Below are 4,843 nucleotides of genomic sequence, written 5' to 3'. Positions count from 1 at the left end.
GAATCGTACTTTCCGACATACCATGGCCAGCGCAAACTAGGCGTCAGGAATTTCGAGCGGCCTATCGCCGCCGGCAAAAGGCTAGTCGATAAGGTCAAGGCGAAATACCAAAGGGTGATACTGGCTACTTATCCCTGTGGCTGCATCTCCGCTGCATGGTGCGAGAAGCAGGTGTGTGGGGACGTGTAATTCTACAGCTTAAGTCAGCGCCAGGATCTCTAGCATATGAGCGCCCGGGCCCACATTATACGATGAACGTACATGTGCTGTGGTATAAGGGTTCGGTTGCGGTTGCACGTTATGGGCACCCCGCGCCATGCTCTACAACAGCGCTGGGTCACAGCTAAGGCCTTTCGCATGACTTCGTGTAAAAAAGGATAAGTCAAGGACATGCTTCCATATATGATAGTCGACTGTTTTTATGGATACGTCCCTTGTGGGATTTCTCAACAAAGTAAGATCCCAACCAGCGCATTTGATATCCATAGCATATGCGCCAAATATGCATTGGATTGTTTCTAAGGTAAAGTCGGTCAGCCCCAGGGCAGGCTGCCTACGTCGGTCAGCCCCAGGGAGTCCAGCGCCTACGCCGGTCAGCCTCAGGGAGTCCAACGCCTACGTGCGAAGCCTGCGATCGGCAATGGAGCTGCTGCAACATGCTCACGCCTACGTCAAGATCGTCGCCATCGCACGCCGATGGCCGCCTCTGAGCATAAGCGCCGTGCATAAGCGCCGCCACCTGCCCGAGACCTCGTCTTGCGAATCGGTCGGGGTTGACGCGCTCGGCGCTGTTAGGATGACCGCCAGGCTGCGGCGGCATAGCGTGACGTGACGTCATGTGTCGGGGGCGTAAACGGCCCTCATAGTAGCCCGCGACGGTAACTGGCTAGTGCAAAGTGCGGTCTAGTTGTTAGGCCTTTATCCAAACGGGGAAAACCCACTCGATTGGTGGGCTGATCGAGACAGCTGGACTCCCACGACGGGCCTGTGACTGAAGACGTCGCTTGTGATGTAACGATTTTTCAGTGAGAAAGTGTAAAGGTTAGTGAGGGGCTCGTGCACTAGGCGTCGGTATTATCACCACATACGTCTCATCTTTGGTGCTCTGTACTGCAGGTCCTGCTGGCACCATGAACGCGAAGTTTTGCCTAACATTCACATGTCAGTAAGGATATGTCAGATGTCATAAGGATATGTTTTGTCTTGAATAAGTGATATCCTTGCGTGATAATGAACTGACTGTGCTCTGAACATGTCAAGTAGCTTTTGTTTACTCAGAAACAATTAGTTTATTATCGCGTCAATGGTACACACGCGCTTATGCTTCGCTTGGCAAGTTGCTTGCGCCAAGACACACTTACGTATGGTGTGATGGTTGTAATTTAGTGATGGCGATGGTCATGTTAACGCAAGGCTGTGTTACATCTATTCATAATGACTGCATAATAATGATGATATAAGAAGTGTAATTCTGAAGTGTGGACAAGGAGTCGTTCATCAAGCTACATCGTCGTAACTGCATGGTTGTACCTGAAATGCAAAGGACGTTTTGAACACTGCCAAAAGATACGATGAGGCGAACATTCGGAGCCTACCTTCGAATCGTTCACAACCACAACTCCCAAGGATCTCACGCATTTATGTAATGCACGCATGTATCGCGCATGCATGCAAGATCATAATAAAGTAACAAACTGCTCCTGCGCATCCTTGCAACATAGCCGCTAGTGTTTATTTCAGTTAACGAGCGTCACTGCCTTGTCCTGTTCAATAACAAACTTAAAGGTAGAGGCAGGTGTCGATATATTACATTTTATTGGGAGTCAGCAGACGTCAGGAATACCAAAACAATGTTCTCGCTCAACAGTAAACCTCGCACGCACACTCCCCATCACATCAAGATCATTATAAGTCACTGGCACTCATCCCCAATGATCACACCCATTTCAAACGCCTGATTCGCACTCTTTTTTAAATAAGCGTGATCTCACTCGTGCACAGCTCGCGGGGATATCAAATTGCAGGTTTTCTCACACTTTGCGCGCAGATTTTTGGTTATACCACCGCATTTCACTGTGAGCTCCTTTAAAACAAAGTCTCAAGGGAGGTTTATGGTAATATAATTCGAGAGGTTGTATTTTTAGAACACATTTTTTGTTCAAGATTTAAACTTGTGCAATATGTGTTAAATATTTAGTAAGATATATATCTAAAATTGCTGTACTACTTTCCTAGATGTATAATGCCTTGCTAACCCATAAACCTGTGCAAGGTTCTTTGCTCCGGTACACAAGGCACCAACCAAGCTGTCGGTAAGAAATACGTCAGAATAACAAAAACGCCAGCGGGAGAAAAAAAGACATATTTGCCGTTCCGTCTTCCTTTCACAACAGGCGGGAGAGCGCCATCCTTTTTAACGGTGTCGTGTTTTTTGCAGACATTGACATTCTTTTAATATAACTTTGGCCCATGGTCTAGATGTACGGAAAAACGCCCCGTTGACGATTTGCTCATTGGCCATCGCTTAGTGTTACAGCTGCCAGACCGATGAAGCACGGCCTGGAAACTGCAACGCCGGGCGTCGAGACTGTTGTTGCTATGACTTGCGAGCGCGCGTGTTCAAGACCATATTACGTAGTTTTCTTATCAGTAATCAGCTCTGAGAGGATCTTGAGCATTTTAAGACGAGCATGGGTCAGCCATGTGAATACAAATTAGTAACCCCATTTGATTTACGATCTACGGTCTGGGAGAACTCAATATCTCTGAAGACCACAGAAAAACACGGAACTGGAGTCTATGTAAAAACTATCGGACTGCCTGCGGTTATCAGGGATGTTGTTGCGTCAGTGATGGTTCCTGTACTGATCCGGGGCCAAATGCGCAGGTCAGAATGGCCTCCCGTGCCAGGGATTGAAACAATGTGATATGATATATCCTTCTAATGGCCTCCAGATCGACCAGGAGATCCCGCCCCGTGTCACCAGAATGATAGCCAGAAGACACTTCGCGATGGGACGGAATGACCCTTCAGCCCTTGACCGGAAACGGCACTGTTAATTTTTTTCGGACATCTGGGTGGAAAATAGCACCTTCCCATATCCATTTAGACATCCTCACAGTGTTCCTTTTCAGTCCTCTCCGCCACAAAGCAACCAGCAGAATCAATCAACTTTTTTCTGTGAGTACCATTAACTGTCACTCAGAGCTTAACAAAGCACCTGGCCAAAAGGTTGTATTTCCCACATTGGATATGGGCAATGTTTGTGCCATGTGATGCATTAAATGGCTACAATATGACTTTGTATTTCAGATAATCAAACAAAGAACCATCCCAGGGTCAACCAGGGCCCGTCCTTCGTCATATCATGCTTCCTGCAAAGTTTCATCTTCAGGAAATAAGAAGATTATACCTGCTTCCTGCAACCATCATACCGTGAATCCTGTACGTCTCATCCTGTCTGTATTTGGCCTGACCTGAACTGAGCATCTTAATATAATCCTGAGACCCAAATGCATCCTTTTTTAGTTCATGGTTAATTGAAATGAGCTACATGCCAACAAAGTATGTGTTATGGGTACACCACATAGAAACATATATTGATAATTAACTTTATTTGATAACAATGATGCAGCAAGCATTGACAGATCCAATCAGCGTGCAATGAGGCTGGAAGCTGCAAGCTAATTGCTACTAGCATACCCAGCATCGTTTAAATGCTCATATTACACCACACGATCATGGAGACACAATCACACCACAAGGTAATGACTAGAGTGTTAATTATTTGGAGCCAGTTACAACCAGCCCAAATGCAAAATAACCTTAAATACCACTCCGACGAGACGCACTGGTCTACCTCTAACGTGCCTTGTTTCGTTGGTAATCCACCGGTCTCAAGCCACGCTAAAACCACAAAGATAAACACATTAGGATCGTAACACGAGCGTCAGATTAGCCCCCGATAGTTTCATCCTCGCTGGCGGCGGGATGTCGATTGCCGCTCTAGGGATGTCAATTGCCACCCTAGACGCGGCACCCGCTTACGCCTATCAGCGAGAACGGATGACGTTTATAGGCGTATCAAACCATACCCTATTGTTTATAAATTCCACAACCTTTCAGTCAAAATGATCGCGTTTTTATGTGTTCATTTGCCTTTCTCGTCGCACCATGCATTTTGCTGATTTCTGGCATATTTTTTTCGAGATGAGTAGCGGCCTGTTTTAAAGCTATTCTTTGCGCATTAGATAACTGAACTTCAATTAACTTCTGCTAGACATGCTGTAATTATGTCAAAATAAAACATAGCATAGAGTAATCACCGTTTAGATAACGTTTTTGTCGTAACTTTGCTATAGATAAGAGAATGTATCTATTTTCCACTCGTGTGCCTAAAGTGCCACCCAAACCTCCACCCTAGGTTTCTTCGGCCATTTGACCGTAATTCGTAACAAACTAGCAGTCAAAAGAAGCGCAATATCGTTTTCTACCAGTTCCCAAAGTATTAAGCTGTTCTGGACACCAAGTTCATTTAAGTGTCGGGAAGTCCAAAGGATGTGAATTGAGGATGCCGATTCAGTGGCAACATTTTGATTTACCAGCAATGAAAGCGAGCGGGACAAGCGCCGGTGTCGTCAAACAGATATCCTGTTCGTGTTGAATGGTAGATGGGTGGGGCTGCGGTGTTAGACGTATGCATGAGGCGTACTGGTGAAACAATCACCAACATGTGCCCCATCCATGTTCCTGTTGCTTGACTTTTCTTAAGCTCGTGCTGGGAAATGGGCGTTATTTAGGTGAATAATTCACTTGAGAACGCTTTCAGGCCGCCTGCACATG

Source organism: Pollicipes pollicipes, unplaced genomic scaffold (assembly GCF_011947565.3).
Source record: "Pollicipes pollicipes isolate AB1234 unplaced genomic scaffold, Ppol_2.1 Scaffold_5724;HRSCAF=6776_pilon_pilon_pilon, whole genome shotgun sequence".
NCBI classification, from domain to species: Eukaryota; Metazoa; Arthropoda; class Thecostraca; order Pollicipedomorpha; family Pollicipedidae; genus Pollicipes; species Pollicipes pollicipes.
This window is presented reverse-complemented; position numbering follows the sequence as displayed.